The sequence below is a fragment of the Castor canadensis genome, chromosome 18, assembly GCF_047511655.1.
Source record: "Castor canadensis chromosome 18, mCasCan1.hap1v2, whole genome shotgun sequence".
Classification (NCBI taxonomy): Eukaryota; Metazoa; Chordata; class Mammalia; order Rodentia; family Castoridae; genus Castor; species Castor canadensis.
Window position 1 is genome coordinate 26,786,016 of NC_133403.1, and position 16,268 is coordinate 26,802,283.

General features: G+C 54.4%; 1 long non-coding RNA gene and 5 other non-coding genes across 6 annotated transcripts in view; all 6 read right to left on the reverse strand.

The window, feature by feature from the left end:
* LOC141418921 (uncharacterized) overlaps positions 1-16,268 on the reverse strand; it is a 518,407-nt gene that overhangs the window by 81,711 nt on the left and 420,428 nt on the right. The window lies entirely within an intron of this gene.
* LOC141419141 (5S ribosomal RNA) lies at positions 426-544 on the reverse strand. Its single transcript, XR_012443799.1, has one exon. It is a non-coding gene; the product is annotated as a 5S ribosomal RNA (ribosomal RNA).
* Positions 3,751-3,869, reverse strand: LOC141419142 (5S ribosomal RNA). Its single transcript, XR_012443800.1, has one exon. It is a non-coding gene; the product is annotated as a 5S ribosomal RNA (ribosomal RNA).
* On the reverse strand, positions 7,079-7,197 carry LOC141419143 (5S ribosomal RNA). The gene has a single exon (XR_012443801.1). It is a non-coding gene; the product is annotated as a 5S ribosomal RNA (ribosomal RNA).
* On the reverse strand, positions 10,407-10,525 carry LOC141419144 (5S ribosomal RNA). The gene has a single exon (XR_012443802.1). It is a non-coding gene; the product is annotated as a 5S ribosomal RNA (ribosomal RNA).
* LOC141419145 (5S ribosomal RNA) lies at positions 13,736-13,854 on the reverse strand. Its single transcript, XR_012443803.1, has one exon. It is a non-coding gene; the product is annotated as a 5S ribosomal RNA (ribosomal RNA).

Below are 16,268 nucleotides of genomic sequence, written 5' to 3' on the forward strand. Positions count from 1 at the left end.
GACTGAGGTGGCCTGCCTCCCTGTCCCCTGGCGTCTTGCCCTGGGCCCAGTGCACCACCTTGTGGCGAGCCAGGGTGTGGCGCGTCCCAGTCTGGGGCCCGCTGGGCTGCAGACCCGCTTTCTCAGGGCTTTCGCACTTCCCTCACCGTCCGCCTGAACGTTTTCTACTCCTGCTGGCTTTCTGAGGACAGTTGGGGAGCGGTCCCCAACGTGGCCTGGGACCCACCCGGCTGGTGCCCAGTGAGCGGGCGCGCGCCCCACGAGAGTGTGGGGAGGGGAGAGGAGAGGATTCGGGGGCGTGTCTGTGAGGTGGGAGGCGTGGGTCTGGCGGGGTGGCGGGGAAGGGGTCGCCGGTGGTGGTGGCGCTGGGTCGGGGCGGTGAGGTCCCGGAGGCCAAAAGGAGCAGCGAGGGAGGGACGAGCAAAAGCCTACAGCACCCGGTATTCCCAGGCGGTCTCCCATCCAAGTACTAACCAGGCCCGACCCTGCTTAGCTTCCGAGATCAGACGAGATCGGGCGCGTTCAGGGTGGTATGGCCGTAGACGCCAGCTGCCGCCTCCTGGAGCCCCAAGAGCGTGAGGTGGGCGCGGCCTGCGTCTCCACACTGCTCCCCTGGCACGGCTGCGGGTGGGGGCTGCGGGGTGGGGGCTGGCGGCCTCTGGCCAAGCGGCCAGGGGCCCCGGACGCCTGCTGGGGCAGCCGGTCTCGCCCAGGTGGCCACTCGCTGGCTTTCTTCCCGAGGTGTCCCGGTGCCCGGACCAGGATCGAGTTTTCTCAGGGGAACATTGCTCAGTGCTCTCGGGCTCTTGTTCCTCTGGGGATGTGTCACTGCCTTGGCTAAGGCGGGGGTGTGGGGGGGGTGCACAGTTCTGGCCGCCCTCCTCCCTCGCCTGCGGGAGCCGACCCTTGGGCGCGTGGCTCCCGACGGACGTCTTGGGGACCTTTCCGGTCCTCCTCGTCCACAAAGCCCCACTGCCCCTCCAGCCCTCTGCAAAATGGCAGCCGCGCCCTTAGCCGACCCGCTGCGCCCTCCTCCACACTCTGGGCCTGGGGCTGCGGGGCTCAATCGGGAACATTTCCAGCTCAGAGGCCCCTTTCACCACCGAAATCGTGGAGACAAGGGAAAGAAAAAAACATCTCCTCCCATCCCTACTCAACGTCCTAAGAAATCCTATCCTGTCAACCCTCAGGCTTCCTAAACTCTACACTTTGTCCTCAGAAGTATTTACTTCTGTTCCCTTCTAATTTTTCTCAGGGTTTCGGCCACTGAGATGACGATCATGACGAAATGAAAATTCATTAAGAGTTGGTTTATAGAAAATCTTCTAGATGGCTTCATCCCTATGGTGAAACAACTGTTGTCTTACATGATTCTAATACAGTTAGGAGCCTACATGTGCCTGTGATGAGGCTATTTGGGGTCACTGACACTGACCCCTCAATGAATAGGCACTCTGAGGTTTTACTCTCAGGATAACCACTGATATGTGTGGATAACCTCTAGAGAGCTGTCATGCTGTCATTCGTTCCTAGATAGTGAGCATATCTGCATTTTCCAAGGCTGTCGGGCCCTCTAAACTACAAAATTTACAGAAACGCTGTGATCAAATGCTGATGGTACTGACATACTCTTCTCTTAGTTGCTAAGTTGTCCGTCAGAATTTTTGCCATGGCTCTTTTACGTATTTGGAATTGCACTTCTGATCCTCCTGGGACATTTACAATCAAGGCCATTAAACAAACAAACAAAAAAAAGAAACAATGAAAAAAGACTGTAACAGACAGGTACATGTCCCTCACACAAGTCAGCTTTAGATTCTGTTTTCTTTGTCATGGTTTAGAGGCCACTAGCTAAAAAGGGAGTCCTTCCAAGCCTGTTTGTTGTTTAAATTTGGCCAAAGGGTCCAGCTGACACTGACTCCCACCTGACCTGTTTGTTGCTCGACCCCCCCACACACATAAGACACTTAGAGAAAAAAACTAATCCTCACGTCGAAAGATGAAAACGACCAATCCAAAAACCCTCCGAGGAAACAGCTCAGAGACAAACAGTTTCTAGAGATGAGGGTGAAAGGCCTTCCAAGTTGAAATGGAGTCCCTCATGCCAGACCTCTCAACACCTTGGTTCTTGCTGGGTGCTGCTTGCTCACGCCTGAAACCTTAGCTACTCAGGTGGATCACGTTTCCAGGCCCGCCCAAGCAAGTCGTTCCATGAGACCTGTTAGAAAAAGCCAAATGTTAGAAAAGAGGATGCCTCGAGGAAAAGGAGACCGAGACCTCTACAGACGAGAGCACGCTTTATTTTGCCGTGGTGAGGGGCGTCCTGCACTCTGGACAGCCTGGGATGCAAGCCTCGCCGGGGGGGGGGGCGGGGACTAGGGGTGAGGAGGTTTTCCGGGGTACGCAGCCAGGGAGAGGTAAAGAGAAGTGTCCTTGTGGTGGTAGACAGCCAGCACTTGCAAGCAATCAGGAAGCGATAAGGGGAAAAGTCCTTGTGGTCTCAGGCACTGCCCCTGCCTTTCTTTCTATCACAGGTAATTTAGGCAGTGTGGGCTTCGGGGACCCTGGAGAGTCAACCCTTTAAAACCCTCACACGAAAAGGGCTGGTGGAGCTGGGCCAGGTGTACGCCCTGAATTCAAGCACTGGTACCACAAAAATCAATACGTAAATACGTAAATACATAAATAAACAAATAAACAAATAAATAAAACAAAAAAGTGGTTATGATGGATGCGTGTCTATCGAACATGAAAGCCCTCTAGGCACAAACTTCTATGAGTGGCCACGGCGTTGTACACTACTCGGGAAGAAGTCCCTATTTCTACCTGCTCCGGACCCGTCCTAGCATACTTAAAAGTGGTGTTTTTAGTTTTGGACATAAAACACAGGGTTTGTTCTTAGACTCGTGGACCACAGCCTTGGATTGACTTTGGATAAACACTGAAAGGTAGAGACACTTGCCAATACAGCCTATTACACAAAGAAAGACTTCACACATTGCAGAGAAAGGTACAAACTACATTGCCACCAAACGATCCGAAACGGGCAGCAATTCATCACCACTCACACTCAAGCAGGGTACAGGACCAAGCAAAAGGAAACGCGCCCTCAATGTCAGGGTTGCAACTCTTTCTGGGACTTCTCCTTGCCAATGTATTCCCGGGTGTGTTTGAATTTTGCATTCTAAGCATACTCCCCTCACCGTGAGCTCAGGCCCTGCGCCCGCTGTCCCCGTGACTGCAGGCACCGCCGTGGGAGTTGGGGCCCCACGGAGAGGTCATGCACACGCTGACCTGTGTTGGGTCGAGCGACGGAGCAGCACCCGACTGAGGTGGCCTGCCTCCCTGTCCCCTGGCGTCTTGCCCTGGGCCCAGTGCACCACCTTGTGGCGAGCCAGGGTGTGGCGCGTCCCAGTCTGGGGCCCGCTGGGCTGCAGACCCGCTTTCTCAGGGCTTTCGCACTTCCCTCACCGTCCGCCTGAACGTTTTCTACTCCTGCTGGCTTTCTGAGGACAGTTGGGGAGCGGTCCCCAACGTGGCCTGGGACCCACCCGGCTGGTGCCCAGTGAGCGGGCGCGCGCCCCACGAGAGTGTGGGGAGGGGAGAGGAGAGGATTCGGGGGCGTGTCTGTGAGGTGGGAGGCGTGGGTCTGGCGGGGTGGCGGGGAAGGGGTCGCCGGTGGTGGTGGCGCTGGGTCGGGGCGGTGAGGTCCCGGAGGCCAAAAGGAGCAGCGAGGGAGGGACGAGCAAAAGCCTACAGCACCCGGTATTCCCAGGCGGTCTCCCATCCAAGTACTAACCAGGCCCGACCCTGCTTAGCTTCCGAGATCAGACGAGATCGGGCGCGTTCAGGGTGGTATGGCCGTAGACGCCAGCTGCCGCCTCCTGGAGCCCCAAGAGCGTGAGGTGGGCGCGGCCTGCGTCTCCACACTGCTCCCCTGGCACGGCTGCGGGTGGGGGCTGCGGGGTGGGGGCTGGCGGCCTCTGGCCAAGCGGCCAGGGGCCCCGGACGCCTGCTGGGGCAGCCGGTCTCGCCCAGGTGGCCACTCGCTGGCTTTCTTCCCGAGGTGTCCCGGTGCCCGGACCAGGATCGAGTTTTCTCAGGGGAACATTGCTCAGTGCTCTCGGGCTCTTGTTCCTCTGGGGATGTGTCACTGCCTTGGCTAAGGCGGGGGTGTGGGGGGGGTGCACAGTTCTGGCCGCCCTCCTCCCTCGCCTGCGGGAGCCGACCCTTGGGCGCGTGGCTCCCGACGGACGTCTTGGGGACCTTTCCGGTCCTCCTCGTCCACAAAGCCCCACTGCCCCTCCAGCCCTCTGCAAAACGGCAGCCGCGCCCTTAGCCGACCCGCTGCGCCCTCCTCCACACTCTGGGCCTGGGGCTGCGGGGCTCAATCGGGAACATTTCCAGCTCAGAGGCCCCTTTCACCACCGAAATCGTGGAGACAAGGGAAAGAAAAAAACATCTCCTCCCATCCCTACTCAACGTCCTAAGAAATCCTATCCTGTCAACCCTCAGGCTTCCTAAACTCTACACTTTGTCCTCAGAAGTATTTACTTCTGTTCCCTTCTAATTTTTCTCAGGGTTTCGGCCACTGAGATGACGATCATGACGAAATGAAAATTCATTAAGAGTTGGTTTATAGAAAATCTTCTAGATGGCTTCATCCCTATGGTGAAACAACTGTTGTCTTACATGATTCTAATACAGTTAGGAGCCTACATGTGCCTGTGATGAGGCTATTTGGGGTCACTGACACTGACCCCTCAATGAATGGGCACTCTGAGGTTTTACTCTCAGGATAACCACTGATATGTGTGGATAACCTCTAGAGAGCTGTCATGCTGTCATTCGTTCCTAGATAGTAAGCATATCTGCATTTTCCAAGGCTGTCGGGCCCTCTAAACTACAAAATTTACAGAAACGCTGTGATCAAATGCTGATGGTACTGACATACTCTTCTCTTAGTTGCTAAGTTGTCCGTCAGAATTTTTACCATGGCTCTTTTACGTATTTGGAATTGCACTTCTGATCCTCCTGGGACATTTACAATCAAGCCCATTAAACAAACAAAAAAAAAAGAAACAATGAAAAAAGACTGTAACAGACAGGTACATGTCCCTCACACAAGTCAGCTTTAGATTCTGTTTTCTTTGTCATGGTTTAGAGGCCACTAGCTAAAAAGGGAGTCCTTCCAAGCCTGTTTGTTGTTTAAATTTGGCCAAAGGGTCCAGCTGACACTGACTCCCACCTGACCTGTTTGTTGCTCGACCCCCCCACACACATAAGACACTTAGAGAAAAAAACTAATCCTCACGTCGAAAGATGAAAACGACCAATCCAAAAACCCTCCGAGGAAACAGCTCAGAGACAAACAGTTTCTAGAGATGAGGGTGAAAGGCCTTCCAAGTTGAAATGGAGTCCCTCATGCCAGACCTCTCAACACCTTGGTTCTTGCTGGGTGCTGCTTGCTCACGCCTGAAACCTTAGCTACTCAGGTGGATCACGTTTCCAGGCCCGCCCAAGCAAGTCGTTCCATGAGACCTGTTAGAAAAAGCCAAATGTTAGAAAAGAGGATGCCTCGAGGAAAAGGAGACCGAGACCTCTACAGACGAGAGCACGCTTTATTTTGCCGTGGTGAGGGGCGTCCTGCACTCTGGACAGCCTGGGATGCAAGCCTCGCCGGGGGGGGGGGGCGGGCGGGGACTAGGGGTGAGGAGGTTTTCCGGGGTACGCAGCCAGGGAGAGGTAAAGAGAAGTGTCCTTGTGGTGGTAGACAGCCAGCACTTGCAAGCAATCAGGAAGCGATAAGGGGAAAAGTCCTTGTGGTCTCAGGCACTGCCCCTGCCTTTCTTTCTATCACAGGTAATTTAGGCAGTGTGGGCTTCGGGGACCCTGGAGAGTCAACCCTTTAAAACCCTCACACGAAAAGGGCTGGTGGAGCGGGGCAAGGTGTACGGCCTGAATTCAAGCACTGGTACCACAAAAATCAATACGTAAATACGTAAATACATAAATAAACAAATAAACAAATAAATAAAACAAAAAAGTGGTTATGATGGATGCGTGTCTATCGAACATGAAAGCCCTCTAGGCACAAACTTCTATGAGTGGCCACGGCGTTGTACACTACTCGGGAAGAAGTCCCTATTTCTACCTGCTCCGGACCCGTCCTAGCATACTTAAAAGTGGTGTTTTTAGTTTTGGACATAAAACACAGGGTTTGTTCTTAGACTCGTGGACCACAGCCTTGGATTGACTTTGGATAAACACTGAAAGGTAGAGACACTTGCCAATACAGCCTATTACACAAAGAAAGACTTCACACATTGCAGAGAAAGGTACAAACTACATTGCCACCAAACGATCCGAAACGGGCAGCAATTCATCACCACTCACACTCAAGCAGGGTACAGGACCAAGCAAAAGGAAACGCGCCCTCAATGTCAGGGTTGCAACTCTTTCTGGGACTTCTCCTTGCCAATGTATTCCCGGGTGTGTTTGAATTTTGCATTCTAAGCATACTCCCCTCACCGTGAGCTCAGGCCCTGCGCCCGCTGTCCCCGTGACTGCAGGCACCGCCGTGGGAGTTGGGGCCCCACGGAGAGGTCATGCACACGCTGACCTGTGTTGGGTCGAGCGACGGAGCAGCACCCGACTGAGGTGGCCTGCCTCCCTGTCCCCTGGCGTCTTGCCCTGGGCCCAGTGCACCACCTTGTGGCGAGCCAGGGTGTGGCGCGTCCCAGTCTGGGGCCCGCTGGGCTGCAGACCCGCTTTCTCAGGGCTTTCGCACTTCCCTCACCGTCCGCCTGAACGTTTTCTACTCCTGCTGGCTTTCTGAGGACAGTTGGGGAGCGGTCCCCAACGTGGCCTGGGACCCACCCGGCTGGTGCCCAGTGAGCGGGCGCGCGCCCCACGAGAGTGTGGGGAGGGGAGAGGAGAGGATTCGGGGGCGTGTCTGTGAGGTGGGAGGCGTGGGTCTGGCGGGGTGGCGGGGAAGGGGTCGCCGGTGGTGGTGGCGCTGGGTCGGGGCGGTGAGGTCCCGGAGGCCAAAAGGAGCAGCGAGGGAGGGACGAGCAAAAGCCTACAGCACCCGGTATTCCCAGGCGGTCTCCCATCCAAGTACTAACCAGGCCCGACCCTGCTTAGCTTCCGAGATCAGACGAGATCGGGCGCGTTCAGGGTGGTATGGCCGTAGACGCCAGCTGCCGCCTCCTGGAGCCCCAAGAGCGTGAGGTGGGCGCGGCCTGCGTCTCCACACTGCTCCCCTGGCACGGCTGCGGGTGGGGGCTGCGGGGTGGGGGCTGGCGGCCTCTGGCCAAGCGGCCAGGGGCCCCGGACGCCTGCTGGGGCAGCCGGTCTCGCCCAGGTGGCCACTCGCTGGCTTTCTTCCCGAGGTGTCCCGGTGCCCGGACCAGGATCGAGTTTTCTCAGGGGAACATTGCTCAGTGCTCTCGGGCTCTTGTTCCTCTGGGGATGTGTCACTGCCTTGGCTAAGGCGGGGGTGTGGGGGGGGTGCACAGTTCTGGCCGCCCTCCTCCCTCGCCTGCGGGAGCCGACCCTTGGGCGCGTGGCTCCCGACGGACGTCTTGGGGACCTTTCCGGTCCTCCTCGTCCACAAAGCCCCACTGCCCCTCCAGCCCTCTGCAAAACGGCAGCCGCGCCCTTAGCCGACCCGCTGCGCCCTCCTCCACACTCTGGGCCTGGGGCTGCGGGGCTCAATCGGGAACATTTCCAGCTCAGAGGCCCCTTTCACCACCGAAATCGTGGAGACAAGGGAAAGAAAAAAACATCTCCTCCCATCCCTACTCAACGTCCTAAGAAATCCTATCCTGTCAACCCTCAGGCTTCCTAAACTCTACACTTTGTCCTCAGAAGTATTTACTTCTGTTCCCTTCTAATTTTTCTCAGGGTTTCGGCCACTGAGATGACGATCATGACGAAATGAAAATTCATTAAGAGTTGGTTTATAGAAAATCTTCTAGATGGCTTCATCCCTATGGTGAAACAACTGTTGTCTTACATGATTCTAATACAGTTAGGAGCCTACATGTGCCTGTGATGAGGCTATTTGGGGTCACTGACACTGACCCCTCAATGAATGGGCACTCTGAGGTTTTACTCTCAGGATAACCACTGATATGTGTGGATAACCTCTAGAGAGCTGTCATGCTGTCATTCGTTCCTAGATAGTAAGCATATCTGCATTTTCCAAGGCTGTCGGGCCCTCTAAACTACAAAATTTACAGAAACGCTGTGATCAAATGCTGATGGTACTGACATACTCTTCTCTTAGTTGCTAAGTTGTCCGTCAGAATTTTTACCATGGCTCTTTTACGTATTTGGAATTGCACTTCTGATCCTCCTGGGACATTTACAATCAAGCCCATTAAACAAACAAAAAAAAAAGAAACAATGAAAAAAGACTGTAACAGACAGGTACATGTCCCTCACACAAGTCAGCTTTAGATTCTGTTTTCTTTGTCATGGTTTAGAGGCCACTAGCTAAAAAGGGAGTCCTTCCAAGCCTGTTTGTTGTTTAAATTTGGCCAAAGGGTCCAGCTGACACTGACTCCCACCTGACCTGTTTGTTGCTCGACCCCCCCACACACATAAGACACTTAGAGAAAAAAACTAATCCTCACGTCGAAAGATGAAAACGACCAATCCAAAAACCCTCCGAGGAAACAGCTCAGAGACAAACAGTTTCTAGAGATGAGGGTGAAAGGCCTTCCAAGTTGAAATGGAGTCCCTCATGCCAGACCTCTCAACACCTTGGTTCTTGCTGGGTGCTGCTTGCTCACGCCTGAAACCTTAGCTACTCAGGTGGATCACGTTTCCAGGCCCGCCCAAGCAAGTCGTTCCATGAGACCTGTTAGAAAAAGCCAAATGTTAGAAAAGAGGATGCCTCGAGGAAAAGGAGACCGAGACCTCTACAGACGAGAGCACGCTTTATTTTGCCGTGGTGAGGGGCGTCCTGCACTCTGGACAGCCTGGGATGCAAGCCTCGCCGGGGGGGGGGGGCGGGCGGGGACTAGGGGTGAGGAGGTTTTCCGGGGTACGCAGCCAGGGAGAGGTAAAGAGAAGTGTCCTTGTGGTGGTAGACAGCCAGCACTTGCAAGCAATCAGGAAGCGATAAGGGGAAAAGTCCTTGTGGTCTCAGGCACTGCCCCTGCCTTTCTTTCTATCACAGGTAATTTAGGCAGTGTGGGCTTCGGGGACCCTGGAGAGTCAACCCTTTAAAACCCTCACACGAAAAGGGCTGGTGGAGCGGGGCAAGGTGTACGGCCTGAATTCAAGCACTGGTACCACAAAAATCAATACGTAAATACGTAAATACATAAATAAACAAATAAACAAATAAATAAAACAAAAAAGTGGTTATGATGGATGCGTGTCTATCGAACATGAAAGCCCTCTAGGCACAAACTTCTATGAGTGGCCACGGCGTTGTACACTACTCGGGAAGAAGTCCCTATTTCTACCTGCTCCGGACCCGTCCTAGCATACTTAAAAGTGGTGTTTTTAGTTTTGGACATAAAACACAGGGTTTGTTCTTAGACTCGTGGACCACAGCCTTGGATTGACTTTGGATAAACACTGAAAGGTAGAGACACTTGCCAATACAGCCTATTACACAAAGAAAGACTTCACACATTGCAGAGAAAGGTACAAACTACATTGCCACCAAACGATCCGAAACGGGCAGCAATTCATCACCACTCACACTCAAGCAGGGTACAGGACCAAGCAAAAGGAAACGCGCCCTCAATGTCAGGGTTGCAACTCTTTCTGGGACTTCTCCTTGCCAATGTATTCCCGGGTGTGTTTGAATTTTGCATTCTAAGCATACTCCCCTCACCGTGAGCTCAGGCCCTGCGCCCGCTGTCCCCGTGACTGCAGGCACCGCCGTGGGAGTTGGGGCCCCACGGAGAGGTCATGCACACGCTGACCTGTGTTGGGTCGAGCGACGGAGCAGCACCCGACTGAGGTGGCCTGCCTCCCTGTCCCCTGGCGTCTTGCCCTGGGCCCAGTGCACCACCTTGTGGCGAGCCAGGGTGTGGCGCGTCCCAGTCTGGGGCCCGCTGGGCTGCAGACCCGCTTTCTCAGGGCTTTCGCACTTCCCTCACCGTCCGCCTGAACGTTTTCTACTCCTGCTGGCTTTCTGAGGACAGTTGGGGAGCGGTCCCCAACGTGGCCTGGGACCCACCCGGCTGGTGCCCAGTGAGCGGGCGCGCGCCCCACGAGAGTGTGGGGAGGGGAGAGGAGAGGATTCGGGGGCGTGTCTGTGAGGTGGGAGGCGTGGGTCTGGCGGGGTGGCGGGGAAGGGGTCGCCGGTGGTGGTGGCGCTGGGTCGGGGCGGTGAGGTCCCGGAGGCCAAAAGGAGCAGCGAGGGAGGGACGAGCAAAAGCCTACAGCACCCGGTATTCCCAGGCGGTCTCCCATCCAAGTACTAACCAGGCCCGACCCTGCTTAGCTTCCGAGATCAGACGAGATCGGGCGCGTTCAGGGTGGTATGGCCGTAGACGCCAGCTGCCGCCTCCTGGAGCCCCAAGAGCGTGAGGTGGGCGCGGCCTGCGTCTCCACACTGCTCCCCTGGCACGGCTGCGGGTGGGGGCTGCGGGGTGGGGGCTGGCGGCCTCTGGCCAAGCGGCCAGGGGCCCCGGACGCCTGCTGGGGCAGCCGGTCTCGCCCAGGTGGCCACTCGCTGGCTTTCTTCCCGAGGTGTCCCGGTGCCCGGACCAGGATCGAGTTTTCTCAGGGGAACATTGCTCAGTGCTCTCGGGCTCTTGTTCCTCTGGGGATGTGTCACTGCCTTGGCTAAGGCGGGGGTGTGGGGGGGGTGCACAGTTCTGGCCGCCCTCCTCCCTCGCCTGCGGGAGCCGACCCTTGGGCGCGTGGCTCCCGACGGACGTCTTGGGGACCTTTCCGGTCCTCCTCGTCCACAAAGCCCCACTGCCCCTCCAGCCCTCTGCAAAACGGCAGCCGCGCCCTTAGCCGACCCGCTGCGCCCTCCTCCACACTCTGGGCCTGGGGCTGCGGGGCTCAATCGGGAACATTTCCAGCTCAGAGGCCCCTTTCACCACCGAAATCGTGGAGACAAGGGAAAGAAAAAAACATCTCCTCCCATCCCTACTCAACGTCCTAAGAAATCCTATCCTGTCAACCCTCAGGCTTCCTAAACTCTACACTTTGTCCTCAGAAGTATTTACTTCTGTTCCCTTCTAATTTTTCTCAGGGTTTCGGCCACTGAGATGACGATCATGACGAAATGAAAATTCATTAAGAGTTGGTTTATAGAAAATCTTCTAGATGGCTTCATCCCTATGGTGAAACAACTGTTGTCTTACATGATTCTAATACAGTTAGGAGCCTACATGTGCCTGTGATGAGGCTATTTGGGGTCACTGACACTGACCCCTCAATGAATGGGCACTCTGAGGTTTTACTCTCAGGATAACCACTGATATGTGTGGATAACCTCTAGAGAGCTGTCATGCTGTCATTCGTTCCTAGATAGTAAGCATATCTGCATTTTCCAAGGCTGTCGGGCCCTCTAAACTACAAAATTTACAGAAACGCTGTGATCAAATGCTGATGGTACTGACATACTCTTCTCTTAGTTGCTAAGTTGTCCGTCAGAATTTTTACCATGGCTCTTTTACGTATTTGGAATTGCACTTCTGATCCTCCTGGGACATTTACAATCAAGCCCATTAAACAAACAAAAAAAAAAGAAACAATGAAAAAAGACTGTAACAGACAGGTACATGTCCCTCACACAAGTCAGCTTTAGATTCTGTTTTCTTTGTCATGGTTTAGAGGCCACTAGCTAAAAAGGGAGTCCTTCCAAGCCTGTTTGTTGTTTAAATTTGGCCAAAGGGTCCAGCTGACACTGACTCCCACCTGACCTGTTTGTTGCTCGACCCCCCCACACACATAAGACACTTAGAGAAAAAAAACTAATCCTCACGTCGAAAGATGAAAACGACCAATCCAAAAACCCTCCGAGGAAACAGCTCAGAGACAAACAGTTTCTAGAGATGAGGGTGAAAGGCCTTCCAAGTTGAAATGGAGTCCCTCATGCCAGACCTCTCAACACCTTTGTTCTTGCTGGGTGCTGCTTGCTCACGCCTGAAACCTTAGCTACTCAGGTGGATCACGTTTCCAGGCCCGCCCAAGCAAGTCGTTCCATGAGACCTGTTAGAAAAAGCCAAATGTTAGAAAAGAGGATGCCTCGAGGAAAAGGAGACCGAGACCTCTACAGACGAGAGCACGCTTTATTTTGCCGTGGTGAGGGGCGTCCTGCACTCTGGACAGCCTGGGATGCAAGCCTCGCCGGGGGGGGGGGGCGGGCGGGGACTAGGGGTGAGGAGGTTTTCCGGGGTACGCAGCCAGTTTGAGATAAAGAGAAGTGTCCTTGTGGTGGTAGACAGCCAGCACTTGCAAGCAATCAGGAAGCGATAAGGGGAAAAGTCCTTGTGGTCTCAGGCACTGCCCCTGCCTTTCTTTCTATCACAGGTAATTTAGGCAGTGTGGGCTTCGGGGACCCTGGAGAGTCAACCCTTTAAAACCCTCACACGAAAAGGGCTGGTGGAGCGGGGCAAGGTGTACGGCCTGAATTCAAGCACTGGTACCACAAAAATCAATACGTAAATACGTAAATACATAAATAAACAAATAAACAAATAAATAAAACAAAAAAGTGGTTATGATGGATGCGTGTCTATCGAACATGAAAGCCCTCTAGGCACAAACTTCTATGAGTGGCCACGGCGTTGTACACTACTCGGGAAGAAGTCCCTATTTCTACCTGCTCCGGACCCGTCCTAGCATACTTAAAAGTGGTGTTTTTAGTTTTGGACATAAAACACAGGGTTTGTTCTTAGACTCGTGGACCACAGCCTTGGATTGACTTTGGATAAACACTGAAAGGTAGAGACACTTGCCAATACAGCCTATTACACAAAGAAAGACTTCACACATTGCAGAGAAAGGTACAAACTACATTGCCACCAAACGATCCGAAACGGGCAGCAATTCATCACCACTCACACTCAAGCAGGGTACAGGACCAAGCAAAAGGAAACGCGCCCTCAATGTCAGGGTTGCAACTCTTTCTGGGACTTCTCCTTGCCAATGTATTCCCGGGTGTGTTTGAATTTTGCATTCTAAGCATACTCCCCTCACCGTGAGCTCAGGCCCTGCGCCCGCTGTCCCCGTGACTGCAGGCACCGCCGTGGGAGTTGGGGCCCCACGGAGAGGTCATGCACACGCTGACCTGTGTTGGGTCGAGCGACGGAGCAGCACCCGACTGAGGTGGCCTGCCTCCCTGTCCCCTGGCGTCTTGCCCTGGGCCCAGTGCACCACCTTGTGGCGAGCCAGGGTGTGGCGCGTCCCAGTCTGGGGCCCGCTGGGCTGCAGACCCGCTTTCTCAGGGCTTTCGCACTTCCCTCACCGTCCGCCTGAACGTTTTCTACTCCTGCTGGCTTTCTGAGGACAGTTGGGGAGCGGTCCCCAACGTGGCCTGGGACCCACCCGGCTGGTGCCCAGTGAGCGGGCGCGCGCCCCACGAGAGTGTGGGGAGGGGAGAGGAGAGGATTCGGGGGCGTGTCTGTGAGGTGGGAGGCGTGGGTCTGGCGGGGTGGCGGGGAAGGGGTCGCCGGTGGTGGTGGCGCTGGGTCGGGGCGGTGAGGTCCCGGAGGCCAAAAGGAGCAGCGAGGGAGGGACGAGCAAAAGCCTACAGCACCCGGTATTCCCAGGCGGTCTCCCATCCAAGTACTAACCAGGCCCGACCCTGCTTAGCTTCCGAGATCAGACGAGATCGGGCGCGTTCAGGGTGGTATGGCCGTAGACGCCAGCTGCCGCCTCCTGGAGCCCCAAGAGCGTGAGGTGGGCGCGGCCTGCGTCTCCACACTGCTCCCCTGGCACGGCTGCGGGTGGGGGCTGCGGGGTGGGGGCTGGCGGCCTCTGGCCAAGCGGCCAGGGGCCCCGGACGCCTGCTGGGGCAGCCGGTCTCGCCCAGGTGGCCACTCGCTGGCTTTCTTCCCGAGGTGTCCCGGTGCCCGGACCAGGATCGAGTTTTCTCAGGGGAACATTGCTCAGTGCTCTCGGGCTCTTGTTCCTCTGGGGATGTGTCACTGCCTTGGCTAAGGCGGGGGTGTGGGGGGGGTGCACAGTTCTGGCCGCCCTCCTCCCTCGCCTGCGGGAGCCGACCCTTGGGCGCGTGGCTCCCGACGGACGTCTTGGGGACCTTTCCGGTCCTCCTCGTCCACAAAGCCCCACTGCCCCTCCAGCCCTCTGCAAAACGGCAGCCGCGCCCTTAGCCGACCCGCTGCGCCCTCCTCCACACTCTGGGCCTGGGGCTGCGGGGCTCAATCGGGAACATTTCCAGCTCAGAGGCCCCTTTCACCACCGAAATCGTGGAGACAAGGGAAAGAAAAAAACATCTCCTCCCATCCCTACTCAACGTCCTAAGAAATCCTATCCTGTCAACCCTCAGGCTTCCTAAACTCTACACTTTGTCCTCAGAAGTATTTACTTCTGTTCCCTTCTAATTTTTCTCAGGGTTTCGGCCACTGAGATGACGATCATGACGAAATGAAAATTCATTAAGAGTTGGTTTATAGAAAATCTTCTAGATGGCTTCATCCCTATGGTGAAACAACTGTTGTCTTACATGATTCTAATACAGTTAGGAGCCTACATGTGCCTGTGATGAGGCTATTTGGGGTCACTGACACTGACCCCTCAATGAATGGGCACTCTGAGGTTTTACTCTCAGGATAACCACTGATATGTGTGGATAACCTCTAGAGAGCTGTCATGCTGTCATTCGTTCCTAGATAGTAAGCATATCTGCATTTTCCAAGGCTGTCGGGCCCTCTAAACTACAAAATTTACAGAAACGCTGTGATCAAATGCTGATGGTACTGACATACTCTTCTCTTAGTTGCTAAGTTGTCCGTCAGAATTTTTACCATGGCTCTTTTACGTATTTGGAATTGCACTTCTGATCCTCCTGGGACATTTACAATCAAGCCCATTAAACAAACAAAAAAAAAAGAAACAATGAAAAAAGACTGTAACAGACAGGTACATGTCCCTCACACAAGTCAGCTTTAGATTCTGTTTTCTTTGTCATGGTTTAGAGGCCACTAGCTAAAAAGGGAGTCCTTCCAAGCCTGTTTGTTGTTTAAATTTGGCCAAAGGGTCCAGCTGACACTGACTCCCACCTGACCTGTTTGTTGCTCGACCCCCCCACACACATAAGACACTTAGAGAAAAAAAACTAATCCTCACGTCGAAAGATGAAAACGACCAATCCAAAAACCCTCCGAGGAAACAGCTCAGAGACAAACAGTTTCTAGAGATGAGGGTGAAAGGCCTTCCAAGTTGAAATGGAGTCCCTCATGCCAGACCTCTCAACACCTTGGTTCTTGCTGGGTGCTGCTTGCTCACGCCTGAAACCTTAGCTACTCAGGTGGATCACGTTTCCAGGCCCGCCCAAGCAAGTCGTTCCATGAGACCTGTTAGAAAAAGCCAAATGTTAGAAAAGAGGATGCCTCGAGGAAAAGGAGACCGAGACCTCTACAGACGAGAGCACGCTTTATTTTGCCGTGGTGAGGGGCGTCCTGCACTCTGGACAGCCTGGGATGCAAGCCTCGCCGGGGGGGGGGGGGCGGGCGGGGACTAGGGCTGAGGAGGTTTTCCGGGGTACGCAGCCAGGGAGAGGTAAAGAGAAGTGTCCTTGTGGTGGTAGACAGCCAGCACTTGCAAGCAATCAGGAAGCGATAAGGGGAAAAGTCCTTGTGGTCTCAGGCACTGCCCCTGCCTTTCTTTCTATCACAGGTAATTTAGGCAGTGTGGGCTTCGGGGACCCTGGAGAGTCAACCCTTTAAAACCCTCACACGAAAAGGGCTGGTGGAGCGGGGCAAGGTGTACGGCCTGAATTCAAGCACTGGTACCACAAAAATCAATACGTAAATACGTAAATACATAAATAAACAAATAAACAAATAAATAAAACAAAAAAGTGGTTATGATGGATGCGTGTCTATCGAACATGAAAGCCCTCTAGGCACAAACTTCTATGAGTGGCCACGGCGTTGTACACTACTCGGGAAGAAGTCCCTATTTCTACCTGCTCCGGACCCGTCCTAGCATACTTAAAAGTGGTGTTTTTAGTTTTGGACATAAAACACAGGGTTTGTTCTTAGACTCGTGGACCACAGCCTTGGATTGACTTTGGATAAACACTGAAAGGTAGA